The following is an 18,267-nucleotide window of genomic DNA, read 5'->3' on the forward strand; positions in this document are numbered from 1 at the left end:
TATCATTTAATGTAACATACACGTTTACATTTGTCCCACGTTAACAGTGAATCCAATTTTTGCTTCAAGCACACAACTGTGCCTCTCAGGGGCTTTACAGACATCTTATAAACTATGTATCTACTTCCGACTGTCCACCTTAATTGGGTCATGTCTGATACTCTATTGAAACTGTTAAATACTTGAGTGATTAACGGCTGGCATGGGCCTTTTTGGTGGAATAAGCCCTTTGCTTCAACATTTCAATGTTTTAATAGAATTATCATCCTTCTGACTTTGACTACACCAATTTAAAAAAAGGCTTTTCGTCCTAAAATCCCTTTTAACTGGCTCTTTACTGTAACAAAGAGCTGAAGCTCGTAAAAGGTCTCTAAGAATCGGTTTGGGACACGAAAATAGACTATAACACTTCACTTATGTAAATTTAGAGAGAACTAAAGAGAAGGCACATAATCATAAGTTATTGCTAAATAAGAATTCAGTTAAACGTCTGAGTTTCATATTACACATACCAATACTGGTCACTTGCACAATCAGGAATTAATCTTACCTGCCTTGTTGAAATATTTTTTTCGCAGCATAATTGCAGGACAGAGGTTCTAAATTACTGTCCCCAGAAAGAGGTGTTTAGGAATCTAACCATGCGTTATCCAGTTGTCAAACTATGATTGACAAACACCAATATAAATGATGTTCTGAATTTTAGAAATATATTTAACAATAGCAATAGAATTTGGGAACGAAATACATAGACCACATTATGCATGCTCAAATGATGGCTCAATCGTAGCAGCACTGCATTAACTTGTTTTTATTTGAGAAAAAACAATAATGTTGGCAAACAGCTAAACGATGTAACGATTGATGTCATGGTATCTGTATTTCAAAGCAATAATGAGGAGTGGTTAAATCTTAAGTTTTTAGGAAACGACTGCCAACATGTTTCATTCTGATATACATTTCTACGTGACAGATCTATGGTTCTAACTATGATTGAATAAACAATTAACACTGGGGATCTCCTAAAATTTTAAGGATCTTATAGTGGGTGTTCTTGGTTTTTTAGTGTTTGATTGAATGGCAAAAACTTTGACTATTAACTCATTGGATTCGGTTAGTATTTCCTCTCTCAAAAATGAAATAGTAATGGAATCATTTCAATAGATAATATGCTCCCTCTGCAGATTGATCCCCACGTTGCTAAGAGTGATGCACATGAATGTTCCATTTGCAGTAATGTGTGATGATTTGTCTGCAGGAATACTTGTTTTAGCGTGTGATAACTTTTAAAAGGTGTGGTAATACCAAAAATAAAAGCTTTTCCAGCACCCCAGACAATTTGACCGAAGATGTGCCAAAGGTATAAGCACAAAATAGTGCAATTACATATTACCTTTAATATGTGAATCAGTGCTTGAGAGCCCGAATCAAATATACTCCCACATCATGTGATATGCATCAAATAATTTCAACAGTACAAGAAAGGGATAAACACATTACACTGTATATATAGCAACAAAAACTTGGAATGCAAGCATATTTTCCATGATATTGCGAGCATTAGGTATATTGTGTTGTAACTAGAAATTTCCAATATAGTCTTTCAATGAGATGTATGATTTATGTATTGCATGGGAGCCTGCAATCCCTGCATGCAAACGTTTCTCTAATGCCCTTACTGCAGTTGACTTGTGGCATCTCTAGTCACCTGTAAAAAAGAAATGGCATAGTTTCCATTAATAACCTATTACTATTGAGTTCTGAAACCATAGCGCCAACTACCAAATGGATACACAAGGCAATGAAAATAATTAAAGATGCAGTTTTAACACAGAAAATGAAAGTTGGCTTTTCTTTTTTCTGCTCTTTGATGAAATTGGTTAACAGAAAAGAAATGTTTATGTTTTACACATCTTAAGATTCTTAAGATTCTTATAGGTAGGAAAGAATATATTTGTATGTTTCTATGCATTCTGAGCTACAGTGTTTTTTTATATCTGACTTGCATTAAACGGATTGTAATATATTTTTGCAACACATATTTACCTTCTTTTTTGTTGTGTTTATCTTAGATTCTTTATGTTTTAAAAATCCCATCTCTTTTATAGAAAATGACAACACACCAAGGATTTTTGAAGTCTGTGAGAAGGGTGATGGTGGACCATGTACTTTAAGGAGTAAAGTATCCATTAGCTTTCCTTATAAGGATATTGCAAGTCACCTTGGATTTTCATGACCTTATAAAGGAACTCTGTCTTTAGCCTCACTCCTCTGTATTGTCACAAATCTTCTCTGCGACTTGCAGTACCCTTATAATGAATTGCAGGGATACTTTATCTCATATATCTCAAAGAGTACTACAACTTTTTTTTTATATACTAAGTTGCCAATATCAAATTGCTGCCTGGAACTGATCACACCAAAGCTGTAGGTCTCTTCAGGTTATTATGCCTTTGTGACTAGAACTCCAATGAGGGTGTGTAATTCTCTCTACTTTCAGCTGGGAGGCAACAAATATTGGAACAGACATCTTTGGTTTGGTTTAACCCCCTGCTGTTTTCCTTCCTGCCTCCTGTTTTTGCTATTTTTGTTTCTTCCGGCCCTAGTACTTTGTGACGTTACTGCTAACCACTTTTGAATGTGCTTGTACTCTCTCCTTTAATTACGGTAACATTGATTTAAACATTTAATTTACTTGTAAGTCCCTAGTAAAGTGGTACTACATGTATCCAAGTCATATAAATTAACTCTTATTAATGAGAGGGAGCACTTATTGCACCACCCACTTAAGTAGCCCTTTAACCATATATCAGGCCTGACAGTACAGCTTATGTGTGCAGTTTTATAACTGCCATTTTGACCTGGCAAGATAAACCTCAAGGTGGCCCAAGACAGTCCATATGCCAGAATTAAAAACTTTAACATCTACTTTCAAGTTTTACATGTCCTGGTAGTGAAAAACACTTGTATCTGTTCTTCATTACTGTCATACCTACCTGTCCCATAAGATAACATTTTATATGCCCTATTCCATTTAATAAGTGCTAACATTAGGTTGGGAACAAGTAGGAAATTCATGTTTGGTATCCAAGGAAATGTCATTTAAAATCCTCTGAAATGGTAAAGTCGGATTTTAAATCACAGTTTTGGAAATACCAATTTTGGAAAGTTGCAATTTTTCTGCCACCGCTATTTGGTGTCTGCAGCCTGAACTTGTGTCAAATGACTGTGTGTAGTTGGCAGATGGACTTTGTATTTATGAGTACATAAAATAGTACCACATGACTACTCTTTTATGTTCTCTGAAATGCTGGTGTTAATTGGCTCGGAAACATCGAACTCCTTATTAGCGAAAGTAGTAACACATAACAGTTGTAGGAAACTGGAATATTTTGTGGTGTGGGGGTTAGTCCTCACCATGTAATGCTCTCACTCCAAAGATGGTCCTTGGATTCACTCTAATAAATCCTTAGCTCAGTCTTGGTAATGTGGCAAAGAGCAGTCAGGCTTTATTAGAGGAACACGTGGTAAGCATTCAGAGTACGAACATGGACAATAAGTAATTGACATGACTAAAAAGAAATCCAACACCAATTAATAAAAATAGAGCTTAATTTGTATCTTAATTTAGACATCAAAATGAACCAAATTGCATCTGTACAACCAGAGTTATTGATTTTAGAAGCAAAATTAAACCACAACAAAAGTAGCATTTACATGTTATGTTGAAGTCAATAGAGAAAAACCACTAGTGACAAAAGACTACTTAGAGGTCGAGTTACGTGGAACCCCTGCAGGATTATGTGGTGCGGGTCCTCAGGCCATGACAGTCAGTTCAGTTTTACTTGGCCCGTGGTGTCCAGGTGCAGAGTTGTCCTAGCTGTCCGTGGTGCTGAGCTGGCTTCATGCTGGTGCTGATTTTACCACTTACATAATGCAAGAAACAAGATGCAAAAACTAATCTGAGGCTGTGTTGACGATTTTGGATGCAGGCTGCATGGTATGCCCTTTAGATGCAGCGTCCTAAGTTGGGATCAGTTACCAGACTGGCAACCAACTGGGTTCGGGAAAGTGACGTAGTGGCCTAAAACTTTGGGGCAGGTGAGACTACAGCTCCCAGAATACACTGCACCACCTGGATTTGAGTGCTCCCACAGATGGCCCAACGGCCCGTGAGTCTTCAAATCCTACAAGTGTTTTTACATGCAGTTTGCAAGGGACTGGTGCTACTAGTCCAAGGGAGTCTGATGGTGCTTCTGGCATTCACAGGGGTCACTCCGGTTGGGAGTGCCAAGTTTGAGCAAGGACGAGGGTCATTCATGCAGTTCCCAGTCAGTCGTTTCAGGGACAGAGCATCCCTCTTTTGCTTTGTGGCAGTGAGCAATGTCGAGTTGTAGGTGACACAGGGCTCCTCTTGGTATTTTTTCAAAGTCATTTGTTCAGATATGAGATCTTGGTGTCAGGGGTTTCCCTTAAATCCTGGATTTAGGGTAGTTAGGGTTGTGGAGGCTAGTGGCACATGGGCAGATAGCTTCTGCAGCTAATCTGCCCCTGAGGTGACCACATTTGGTTGGGTGGGTCACCTTTTGCTATCCAGATCACTCTATTCTGCCAATCCTAAGATGGCTGAAATCAAAATTTAGTGCACAGACCAGGCTGCTCACCCTAGAAGTGTTGTCAGCCTGCTGGGGGGTGGGGGGGGGGGGTGTACTACATGGCATATATAATTTTCTACCTGACCATGAGCAAATGTGGATGAGGGCAAGGAAAGGGCTGTTTCCTCCTCTGGAGGACAGCAGAAATGGCTGTCAGGGGCAGTGAAACATTTGAAGCTCACTACCCTAAAGTGTCTATTCACTAGCCCGGCTGGGGGGCTGGAGGTGTGACCTCCTTCCTTCCTCAGCTTTTGTTTCTGATTCCTGGGAGTGTCCACACTACCTGGCAGGAGGGCAGAACCCTGTCTTGGTGGCAGCAGGTTTTGAAAGGGCAGGCTGACCATCCAGAGAACAAAGAAGTTGGGGCAAGTAGGTGGGTAACCCTTAAGGTGCGGCCTGGGTACATGCCAGCCATCCATCAACACCAGATTTGTGTCAGGGGAGTGAAGGCACATTGTTTGACACCAAATTCGACATACCTAGGTGCATCCATAATGGATCCAACAACCCTTTTCTGCCCAGGTGCAAGTCTCATGTTACACTATGGACCTGCTATCACTTATAGTGTACTTTAAGGAAGGGAAAATACACTATAGAGACATATAAGCTTGTGCTTACATGCCTGTAGCTTAAACATAATGCACCCTGACTCCTGTGCTGCAGAGGGCTCTCTTAGCGGTTTCTGATATGTAGGTAAGGCAGTGTATTGAACTGTGCTACCCATGCAGAGGGCACAGTCGATCTCAAGCAGTTTGCACTACTCCTGTATTCTGCAATGGCAGACCTGCTATCAGCAGTTTTTTTGGGTTGCCTAGTGTGCACAAACTTGTGCTGCAGCCCTGTGGACCCCTTTACCACCTATGTCCTGGGTACCATTTACTAAGGACTTATAAGGGGGTAAGATCCTTGCCAATTAGAGACTTACTAAATTGACAGATCAGTTTCAGGAGAGACCACAACACTGGGGCCTGGCTAGCAGGCTCCAGTGCACTAAGAGAGTCATAACCATCAGCCCTGGGGACAAAAAGTGGGGGGTGACCATACACAACATGGCACTTTCCTACATAACTCCTCTCAGATAAAAGGGGATGAACAACTAATCTACACACTATTGGTTCTCATTGTCTAAGTGGAAGACCCTGGAAAAGCCATCTGCACTGGCATGATTAGTCCTTAGTCTGTGTTCCACTGTGAAGTCCATACCCTTAAGGGAAATTTATCATCTCAACAGTTTGGGGTTTTCCCCTCTCATGTGCATCAGTCATCTTAGAGGCCCGTGGTTGGTTTGAACCTTAAAGTGAGTCCCAAACAAGTATATTCTCAGCTTCTTCAGGGACCAAACCACAACAAAGGCTTCCCTCTCTATGGCACTCTAGTGCTGCTCTCTAAAGAGAAGTCACCTGCTGATATAGACAACTGATTGACCCTGGCCCTCATCATTTGTTTTTGCTGACACTTCCCCAACCCCATGTTCAGAAGCATCTGTTTGGACAATGAACTCATTGGTATACTCAAGTGCTTTGAATACAGGTACTAAGCACATAGCCTCTTTCAGGGTGACTAAAGCCTTTTGGCTTTCTGTGGTCCAGATGACCTTTTAAGACTGCTTCTTGGTGGTAAGTTCCATGATTTTGGCCACAATGGCTGCATAATTCTTCACAAATTTCCTATAGTACCCAGTCAAGCCAAGGAAGCCTGACTTGAGTCTGTGTTTTGGGAGGCTCCCAGTCCAGAATAGTCTGAATTTTGGGTGGAGAGGCTGTTCTTGGCCTCCACCTACAAAGTGGACCAAGTACACAACAGAGCTCTGCCCTATCTGGCACTTACTAGCCTTGATTGTTAAGCCTACCTGCTGCAGGCCTTGTAACACTTTCTCCAGGTGGACCAGGTGATCCTCCAAGGTGGAGCTAAAAACAGCAATGTCATCCAGATATGCTGCACTAAAGTCTTCCAGGCCTGATAGAACTCGATTCACCAACCTTTGGAAGGTGGCAAGTGCATTTGTCAGCCCAAAGGGCATCAAAACGAACTGGTAATGGCCCTCTTGAGTTGAAAAAGCAGACCTCTCTTTTGCTACCTAGGTGAGTCCAACCTGCCAGTACCCTGATGTTAAGTCAAAGGTACTCAAGAACTTGGCTGTACCTAATTTGTCAATTAGCTCATCTGCCTTAGGGACAAGACGCATATCAGTGTTTGTAACTGTATTGAGGCCCCTGTAATCCACACAGAACCTCATCTCAGATTTTTCCCCTTTTGAGTGAGGCTTGGGGACCAGCACCACTGGGCTAGTCCAGGGGCTATCAGAAGGCTCAATAACTCCAAATTCTAACATCTTGCCTCAGTACTAATGCAAGTCTTAACTTGGTCTGACAATCTATAAATCTTGTTCTTGACAGGAAGGCTGTCACCAGTGTCCACATCACGGGTACACCATGTTGTCTGACCAGGGGTTAAGGAAAATAGCTCAGCAGACTGTCCTAGGACTTGCCTGCAGCCAGCCTGCTTTTGTGCAGTGAGGATGTCAGATAAGATTAGACCTTCTACTGACCCATTCTAGGGGTTGTTTGACAGAAGATCAAGGAGGGGTTCACTTACCTCCTCCTGGCCCTCATCAGTGACCATGAGCATGGTCATGTCAGCTCTGTCCTGGTGGTGCTTTAGGCGATTTGCATGAAGAATCCTGTAAGGACTTCTTGGAGTGCCAAGCCCACCAAGTAGGTGACATCCCCAAGATTGGGTAGGTCCTAGTCCATTTGTCCTGGACGGGCCTGGGAGCCACAGGCTCCAACACCCACACCAACTGTCCTGGTTGGTACTCCACCAGTGCTGACTTCTGGTCAACCCAGTGCTTAATAAGCTCCTGGCTTGCCTCTAGTTTTTTGTTAGCTTTTTTCATGTACTCTGCCATATGTGAAGACAGGTCTAGTACATAGTCCACTCTGTTCTTCTTGGGCTCTTTGAGAGGCCTCTCCCATCATTCCCTCACAAGAGTCAATGGACCACATACAGGATGACCAAACAAAAATTCAAAGGAGCTGAACCCAACCCCCTTTTGTGGTACCTCTCTGTCTGCAAACTGTAGGAAAGGTAGCAGGACATTCAAGCTCCTTTGGGTTTGTCAGGGAGGCCCACTATGATTCCTTTCATGGTTTTGTTGAATCTCTCAACTAAACCATTTGTTTGGGGGTGATAGGGTGGTGACATTGTAGCTCACTCCACATTCATCCCACATACTATTAGGTATGCAGACATGAAATTAGCCCCTCTATCTGATGTCACTTCTTTAAGAACTCAACCCTGGTGAATATGCCAAGGAGGGCTTTTGACACTGCAGGAGCGGTTGCAGTACTAAGGGGAATTGCCTCAGGGTGGTATGGTCCACTACCACATGGATAAGCCTATTCCCAGAAATAGTTTAAGGGTATAGGGGACCAGCAATGTCAACCCCTACGCTCTCAAAGGGATTTCCAAACACAGGTGTCAGGATTAGGGTAACCTTTTTGTGTGTGCCTGTCTTGCCACTGGCCTGGCAGGTCACACAGGAGTGACAAAACTCTTTCACTTTTTCAGACATCTGGAGCCAATAAAAATGGACAAGCAACTTGTCCCCTGTTTGGTTTGTCCCAGATGCCTAGCTAGGGGGATGTCATGGGTTTAAGTGAGGATGAATTCTCCTGGCTGCCCCTGGTTTGGGGTCCCTTGCCTCAGTGTTCAGATTCCCATCCTTCCACTGGATCCTGACTTCTCCCTCTTCTTGTCTTGCAGCCTGTTGCCTAAGGCATTTCATCTCACTTTCACTACTGGAAAAAAGGATCTGGTCCTTCCTTTGTGTTGCTGCAGCAAAAGCACTTCGGCGTTGTTCCGTGGAGACAGCAGGAGCAGCCTCAGCTCACGCTCGTGCTCCTGGTCTGTCGTGCCTTCCTAGTCATACAGCACCGCTCCAGTGGAGCTCCAGTGGACGGGGCAGAGGCGGAAGCGGGTCGGAGTCGACGGGTACCTACCCTGAATCCCTGAGCATCAAAAAACATGCACTGCACCTGAACGCTCAGTACCGGTGAGAAGGGGTGGGCGGAGGCCCAGGGGGTCCCACGGGTTGTGGTGCAACCAGGAAGGACCCAGGAGGTGGCTAGTAGTGGAAGCACCACGGAGGAATAGAGGAGCTGGGAAAAAAGAGGTATGAGTTTAGCAAGTGGGCACAGTGGTTCCTGAGGGTTAAAAAGAAAAAAGAAAAGGAAAAAACTTTGACTTAATTTGTTAGTGGTTCACGCACGAGGCGACCCACCTGGGCAAAACAAATTAATAAGGCACCAACGGTCTTGCCTTCACTCTACTCCTGTTACCGGCAACTTGTACCTCACTGCAAATCTTGGTATGAGTATTATCATTTACAACATATGCACTGCCACTAAAGGACTTTCTGCGCCGCTATTTTAGGAAGTACTAAAGCCTCAGTACTAAAGCCTCAGTCTTCTACAGTAGTCCTCCTTTGAAAAGCATTTGGTGCTGCTCCGGACCCCCCCCCCTCCTAGTTCTCTGCCAAAAAAACCTGAATCATCACCTTACTGCCACACCATCTACCATACAGCCTACCTGAACTATTAGATCACCACTCTACGCATGCGGCAGGGTTGTGAAGGGAAGGTCGACTGAGTCCTGGCCTCCACAGAAGCGGCCCAGCCAGGGTTGGAGGCGGCTTGTGGCAATAAAACTGTTTCACTCACCATGCTCACCATACTATGGCCTAGAAAAAAGCTGCCAAAACATCAAAACATCAATCCACAAACCACATGTTCGTGCCCTCAAATAGCAGAGGTGAGGTGGCGCATCCACAGTCAAAGGGTTCTGGTAGTCCCAGAGGAAGCCCCAGCTGACTCAGTAGGCCCAGACTTTCAGCGACCTCAACAAGAACCAGCAGCAATTTTGGTAGCATTCAAGGGAACCATGCATGCTCATGCCCCTCAAACCGAGGTGCATTAGGCAAGAAAGAAGTAAATAAGAAAATCTAAAGGGAACCTGACAGACCGCAAAGATGCGATCAGGAAAAGAAAGGTCCTTCCAGCCAAATGCAAAAAAGAAGTAAGAAGCTTAATAAACCCTCCATCCGCCCTCAACGTCAAAATGGGAAGCAATTATGAAGTCAAAACACCAATCCCCGATTGCCCCTATAACTCCCTTCTTTCAAAGATTTAAAAAATCAGTGAACATCCCCCACAAAATCAACTTCCTGAAGGAACCCGTGGATGCAATTTTTTCCTTACCTGATGGCTCCATGATTCTATCTCATCCAATTTCCCCTATGAAAAGTGAAAGCAGCCTGATATATGAGCAAGGTGACAGAAGCGAGCTCAAGGAGGAGGGGCTGACCGAAAAAACTGCCCTCCGTAACACCAAAATACTAACGGACGACAATCATAAAGAAAATGTCTGGGGGTCAATCAGTGACCTAGAATTACTGACCCTCTGGTCATCATCGCCGTCCCACGATACTTCCAACTTTCCATCACCGGAAAATGTAACTGACTTTTCACAAACATGTATTCAACCTCCCTTTGAGGTAAATGTAATTATTAAAGGAGCCAATGACTCCACAATAAGTCTACCTGCCTGGAGGCAACAAGAGGCCTGTAAAGTGGGGAAAGGGAATCACCCTCCAGAAACTATCTACACCTTAGAGGACCTTAAAAACCCAGTATCACCAGAATTAAATCTTTCTCGTCTACAAGTAGATCTGAGTTCCGCCACACACACCTCTAACGGGCCCTTCCTCCAAAATATGGGGGGAAATCCAGATGAAGAGCAAGGTGCAATCTCAGGAACTCAACTGGATACTTCTGCCCCTGAATATAGATTCCCAAATGCCTCTGCCACATTAAAAACTAAAATAATTGAACTCAGAACTAAGGAGGAAAATTACGAGAATGTATCACCTTCACAAAACACACAAAAACAACTGGATCAAAATGCTGTATGGGATATCTTCTTTAAAACCTCGCAACTAACTATGGATGCCCTGTTCTATCAGTCCTCTAAAATGGACGTCCAGGTGGACTTACTGAACGCTATGGCTAATCAGTATCAGGGATTGATCAGAAACTGGCAAGCGTAAACAATTTGATAAAGCGAGTTCAGAACCTTGCAGAAATGAGAATAACTGATCGCACGTCTGAGCCCATAATCAACAGGCTAGCCTCACTCTCAGAAGCACTAAATTCAATGATAATTAACCTCAAAGAAAACCTTAATATGAACAAAGGGGCAACATTTCAGCCTCAGAATCACTAAGGCAAAGGCAGGAGGCCAGCCACAATAGAATTATGGGCAACGGAGCCTATGCCTGCCCTTTTGAAATGACTGACAAGGAAATAGAATCCCCTGAAGATTCAGGATGCGGTCAGGAAAGAGCACCAAAGGGTAAATGAGCGCTTACCAAAATCTCCTGAGATTGAGCAAAGAAGTCTGCCTGAGTTTCAAACAAATACATCTCCCCCCCAAATCCGTGGGGCATCTGCTATGCTTAGAAAAGCCACCTACAAAAAGACAAAAGAAGAAACAGCAAAAAGCAAGAAATAAAATAGGGGTGTCTCTATGCCCCCCCGCTGTTAAGTCAAGCCCATCTGTAAATCTGGAAATAAGTAATGGTATGTCAATGCCCCATGACCCCATAAACAGCAAAAAATGTATCCCAACGGCTAGCACATTATTCCACTATTCAACTCTCAAATGAGGGGCCCCACTCTATAAAACCATAAGGGGACAAATGAACCATACTCAAATTTGGAGTTAATACAATGCAAGGACAAAGAAGTCACACCAATCCCAATCATTATAGGACAAAAAAAGTAGGACTCACTAAAAATCAATCTACGTCAACAGGAGGTGGAAGCTGAATCAAGTCTTAGTCCTGTAACTAACAGGATGTCATTTGATGAAGAGGGCATAACAATTACAGTTGCCAACCCTGAATATGCTGAGCTTCAAGGGGCTCAAACAGGGGCACAAACGGCTCAGCACCAGCCAAAAAAAGGAAGAGTGGTTAGACAACTCACAGGAGGAGAGTCCCCAAATAGAGAAGCTGTGAGGCATTTTGTTGCAAATTCAGGATGGTCAGATAGAGACTCTCCATCACAGATAGAAAAAACAGAACATAAAAGGACAGTCAAAATGGGAGAACTGGAGGTCTCTATAAGAAGAACCAATTACATCCCATCTAGAGACTGCAAGCAACTAATTCTGGAACCACAATATCAATCAAGGGGCTTACACGACATCCTTAATTGAGGAAACATATTAGAATTGTTACAAGCTATTCCGGTTCTCAAAGATATAGAATCTACTGACATTGTCTCAATCGGATTTCTACCGGTGGTCAAAAATAATGAAGGAAGATCAAATGAATCAACCCTGGTAACATGAAAGACGTCACAAGTGCTTGGAAGAGTTGTCAAAGAAAAAATCTCCTTCATAAACTGTGGAATCAAATTCAGTATACCCAAACAAATGGGTTATCCTGACCCTCTAAAGGTTAAAATCAATATGCCGAACCTAATAAATTCAAAAGAGTTAAATAAACCTTTTTCAGTTCTCACATCTGCAATTGGGAAAAATGATGATCACTCCACAGGATTCAAAGCATCTAATACACATCCTTTATCGCAGTTGGATGTCGGAAGTAATTAATTTAGAAAACCGTCAGTGACATCCGAACAGCCGTACCCCCCTTGGGCGGATAAATCCACTTGATAAACCCATCCAAGTTTGTTCCTGGAACATAAATGGGGGTAGATCAAATATCAAACATAAAGATCTGACAAGCTTAGTAAAAAAAAATCGAATTATCCTTTTGCAGGAAACTTGGTCTACAAATCCATTCACAATTGACGGATCTATGGGTTTTTTTCTCCCAGCAATCAGGGAGAAAAGGTTTGGCTATCTAAAGGGGGGATTAGCAATTTTTATTTCAGCCGGGTTAAATATCTCATGCACATGATTATATGAGGAAAACAAAGATGTCCTGCTAGTTAAGCTAGACAGATGGAATAAAGAACACTTAAGCCCTCTCTTGCTAATAAATGTATACATCCATCCAGATGTATAATCTAAGAAACATATATCCTCCAAATTGATAGATACAATACTAACTGCCCATCAGGATTTGGGATCCCTGGAGCTTCTAATAGCTGGGTATTTTAACTTGAAACCACTAAATCCCTTTGAAAGGGGTGCCCAAACCATCATGCAAGATCATCTGTGGGCAGTATCCCAGCAGTCAGTGGGGTCAATAGAGCAAGGTAAACCCAGTACAATGACACTTTCCTTAGTAAAAGATCTTGAGGCCCTCGGGCTCAGACTCCTAAAAGGCAGATTTCCACAAGATACTCCACCGGCAACCACCTGTTATGTCACTGGAACTCAAGCAACAATTGATTACACTGTGGCCTCCTTATTTCTACTTACTTTAATTACTATTACATTGTAAAATCAGATAAGAGTGACCATGGTCACCAATGCGTGGAGATTGGGTGTGGTGTTCCCATATTTAATTCTGCACTGACTGCACCATGGGATGTCACCACAATGAACTACAAAAAACTTTGATGGACTGAAAAATCAATGGAATCCTTTGGAGAATGGTCAATGGCAACAACTGACCACTGCTATAAAGACACATTCAGGGATGCAACGAAAATCTGGTCGACATTCCTGGATAGTTTTGCAGCTGGTCTCCTCACAGCTAGATCACAAAAGAATTACCAACAGCAAGTAAAAGCAAAAACAACCAAGAATATAAAATTTTCAGTACACATGATTAAATTAAGAAGACAACAAAACTGACTCCTAAGATTGTATAAGACAAATCCAACGGACATCTGTGTGAAGGCTGACCTAAAAAATTTAAATAAGATTTACCGGAAACAAATGTGGGATCATAAATGACAGGAAAATCATGACTTTTGGGCTAAGGCCAATTTTCTTAGCAAAAAATCTAATGTACAGGGATTTTGGAAAATGGTAAATGACTTCAACAAAGCCCCAATGACCCAGACTAGCTCCAATATTTCAGAATCCTTGTGGTATGATTATTTAATTCACCACTTTGGCAGAAAAAAGGGATCTATCAAAAACCTAGACGAGACAACAAATGAGTCAAGCCCAAAAGGATTCATATTAAAACCCCCTAGTCTCCAAAAGGAATCTGGAAATTTAACATTTACAACATCGGAAGTTGTAAATTTAATAAAAAACAGTAAAAGTGGAGGAGCTCCAGGTTAAAATGGGATCCCAAATGCACTGTTCAAAATGAACCCAACATTTTGTGGGAAAAAATTGGTCCTTACTTACAACAACTGCACAGAAGTAGGAAGTATTCCAAAATCTTGGTGGGGGCCCATAATCCACCCAATATTTAATGGAGGTAGTAAATTGTATCCTGAGAACTATCCACTGATTACCTTAATGGATGTAGAGGCCAAATATTATGCTGGGCTTTTACTAGAGGAACTTCGCAGGTGGGCAACCGAGAACAGTATTATTCCCCCCAATCAGACAGGCTTTCCAAAGGGACCAGGAACAACCACAAATATTCTAACTCTTTCCACTGTCACTGACAAATGCAAACAAAAGAACCAACCCTTGTATCTGTGCTTTGTAGATTTCAAATCAGCTTTTGATTTGGTACAGCGAGGCCTTCTATGGGAGAAATTTGCCTCCTGGGGAATACCGGGAAATCTGCTAAAAGCTATCCACCTGTTATACGCAGATTCATCGATTACAGTTAAGATAGGGGACCGTTCCTTCCTTTCAAGGGGAATTGAAACAAAACAAGGTCTGAAACAAGGCTGTGTGCTGGCACCGTTTCTTTTTAACCTTTTTCTGTCAGAAAAATCTTAAACCAAACAGTGAAGAAAAGATCAGTAATTGTGGATAAGAGCCTATTAGCTACCTGATCACACTCTTGGATGGTAATTAACGAGTACAAACTGCTGAATTATCAGCCATATTTGAAGGCTGGATGGTCAAAAGCTGACAAGGATCTTTTGATCAGACATCGATTTAGCATTATTCCTGGTGATGTCCATCGACTCCTGTGGGAATACACTGAAACAATCTCTCAGTGTAGGATATGCGTATGCGGTTTGGAAGATATAACTCACTTGATCTGCATCTGTAACAACCTACAAAATGAACGAAAATGTTTATTGAAGGCAGCATTCAACCAAAGGGGAATACGGTCCTGCAGACAAGCAGCGATTGCTTGCTTAAAACCTTCAGACTCTGTTTTGAACGCAAAATGTACAAAGTTTTTACGTTTGATATGTAAAAAATTACTAAAAGTTCATAACTAGTATAAATGTAACTTAGGTAGCTGCCGACTTATAGTCCTGCATTGATTGTACAAAAACCTTTTTGTTCCTCGCCTTAGATAAAATGAATCAGACCTAAAATATACCTTTATAATTTTTTTTGGGATCACATGTATAAAGATGAGGGACATGCGGAAAAAGATGTATTATCCAACAAATACTATAGACAATAACATACCCATCTAAATAGGGGGTCACTGCCAGCAATAACATTTAACAACGATAGTCTTTTATGTAATACATACTAGGTAAGTCAAGGGTCGACATGCTGGATTGGATGTCAACACCAGGAAGAAATTTTAGATTAGAATGGAAAATATTGATCCTTTTAAAGTGTAAGGGAGGGGATGTATATTTGGTATTTATTTATTTTTAAAGTATATGTATGATGCATTGGTTTTAATTAACTAAGCATTTAAATAAACTTGAATTTGTTGCCTTAGGGCTTCAAGAGCAGGACATTCCCTTTGCCCTTGGCACAGGTTCTCTCTAAGCTTGGATAGAGTATGCGGAGCCATGCTACGTGGAACTCCGCGAAGTGGCTAAAAAGCAAAGCTGCACTATGCAGAGTTTAGCTAGCTGGCAGAATTCTCTGTTACGCCCGTTCGCATTGTGTTTGACATCAAACGCAACGTGAAGTATGTACTCACATTCAAAATCGCATGCAACGGCACTCCCCAGTTCACATTGGCACGGCCATCTTGTTTTTCACTCTGTTTATGGTGCTGGGCCTTCAACTGCAATCTGTCCCCAATCTTTGTAACCCTCCATCCCATACTTGATCTACCCCTATGTTTTATTTATTGTATTAGTGTGTCTTTTTGTGTCTCATTTTTTTTTACGGTGTTTTACATTTATTTTTGTGACATTTTGTACTTTTGTTTATTTTCCCCTTATTTCTTCCTTCATTCTCCTCCTGTTTCTTTTTTTCTACCCCAGTACCCCACCCAGCACTGTGGCAAAGCAGCAGGGCAACAGCAGCTGCCTGCCTTGTTGGTAGTGCCGCTGTAAAGGGATGCAGCCCAGGCCGACCTTTAGCGATGAGGAGAAAGCAGCACGTTCGTTTATGTGCAGCACCACCTCCTTTACATGCTGGCAGCAGACGGCAGGCCTTGAAGTGGTTACCCTCTGCGGGAGCATTGGCAGCACTGGGCTAGGGTGCGCCGGTGGGTCAGGGCTGCCACCCAGGTCCAGTGCACCACCCAGCAGCTTACTGACCACTGGGCAGATATCACCGACCGCGAGCAGGAACTGCTCAACCTGCTAGGCATCGAGATCCTCTGGCTTGGTGAGTATTATATTTTTATTGTGCTTGTGTTCCACAATGCTAACTTTTTTCAGAATAGCATGTAGCATCCACTCAGAGATAAGATATGTTTAGTTTACGTTGAGAATATTATTTGTTATGTGATCAAGCTAAAGCTAGGCTCGGTGCTACATTTTCATACTAGTAGGTAAGCACTCTCTTTGGTTGATTATTTAAGAAACCATTGCAACGCAAACTCCTCTGTCCTCCTGTCTCCATTGTGAATTAGTGATATCAGTGAGTTACCATTCTCTGTGGCTTTATGTAGCCCATACACTCCCAAGCAATTTCACTGTGATGCGAGTATAAATGCCATCGCAAAAAAGGGAGACTGAGTTGGTCCATCATTGTGCTTGAGAAATGAGAATAGAATGAAAGCTCATTCATTGCAAATGAAATGCATTAGTTCCAAATGAAGTTCTTAACATTTTTTAAGGAAATATGGAATAGGGATTTTAGGAGTATGGCCAACTCAATGATAGTTCTAATTTAAGTCTAATGTTACTGCATTTGCCTGTTATGTAATAATTTTGTAGAGATTAACGGTACCACTATTTGTTTTCTCTTCTTTCCAATCATACATCAACATCCAAGGGCAGGAAGAGGGGCACTACACCAGTGGGTCCGGCAAGAATTGGGAAGACGCTGGCCACCAGCACTAATGTTGATGGTTCTGCTCATCTTAGTAAATCCTATTATTTAATAATATTATTTCCCCAACTTCTATCTCGCCCCACTTTTTATACTACTTTTAATTTTGCTTTGTTTACATTTTTTATACTGCCTCCCTTTTTTTCTATCTCCCTAACCAGCCTCTGTTTAGTTCCTGTTATCCCTGCATTATCTTTTTTTTCTGCCTTCTATTGACCATTTTGTATTCCACCCCTTCGTTACTCTTCTATGATTCTGAGTCTTCATCAATCGTAGCCTGTAGCTCTGCCCCTCTATTACGCAAAGCTCTCTGTTGGATTTACTACCTAGCTTTTCTAACATTCCAACAAAATGCCTAGAGTGATATTTTTGACATAAGATACTGCAGTGCTAACTGAACTGTAATGATTCTGGTTGCATTTTTTTAATTTAATAATTAAGAATGGGACCCAGCATTTAAAACTGTATACTGTTTGGAGGAGGTGTTAATCCGTCCCAAAAGTGACTGTAAAGTGACGGATATACCACCAGCCGTATTACAAGTTCCATAGGCTATAATGGACTTGTAATACGGCTGGTGGTATACCGTCACTTTACCGTCACTTTTGGGACAGATTAACACCTCCTCCGAAGTTGTTATAACCCTCATAATGTATGCTAGAAATGGTGGCTTGATGTAAATGTGAAAGAATGGAAGGTTAAAAGAAAGGATGGGTGAAAAGAGTGAAAGGAAAGGATGCATGAGTGGATGAAAAAGGATGCATGGGTGAGTATTGTATTAGGTAAATGGATGGATGGGTGAAAGGATGATTGAAAGAAATGGTGGATAGTGTGGGTACTTAATAGATGGATAAAGGATTGTGAATTTGGGTAAAGGACTGGATGAGTGAAAGTAAAGCTTAACTCAGGGTGGCTATGGATGCATACAGAGAAAGAATGAAAGGACAATTGAATAATTGCTTGGATGAGTAAAGAAGGGAGCTCTTCTTCTGTAGAGAGATCAGTGACACCCGTCTATTCTTCTATAGCAAAAGCTCTACCTACCTGCCTAATCCATCTGCCTTACTCTGCATTAGAGTAAGTCAAGTTTCTTTACTTCCCTCACTGTGGAGAAGTGTGGCTCAATGGTTAGAGCAGCAGACCCAGCTGCAGAAATCTGGCCTTGGACCAGGGTTCAATTCCTGTCTTGGTGGGTCTTGGGCTCAATTTCCTTGCACCTGATAATTCTCACATTGGTGCCTAATCTAATTCATCATTTCCACTCTGTAACTCTGGGCAATAGCTTGCTTAATCT

General features: G+C 42.1%; 1 protein-coding gene across 1 annotated transcript in view; it reads left to right on the top strand.

Annotated features, from left to right (window-relative positions):
• LOC138249560 (cytoplasmic tyrosine-protein kinase BMX-like) overlaps positions 1–18,267 on the top strand; it is a 628,910-nt gene that overhangs the window by 286,191 nt on the left and 324,452 nt on the right. The gene's annotated exons all lie outside the window — the stretch shown is intronic.

Source organism: Pleurodeles waltl, chromosome 8 (genome assembly GCF_031143425.1).
Source record: "Pleurodeles waltl isolate 20211129_DDA chromosome 8, aPleWal1.hap1.20221129, whole genome shotgun sequence".
In the NCBI taxonomy this organism is placed as follows: domain Eukaryota; kingdom Metazoa; phylum Chordata; class Amphibia; order Caudata; family Salamandridae; genus Pleurodeles; species Pleurodeles waltl.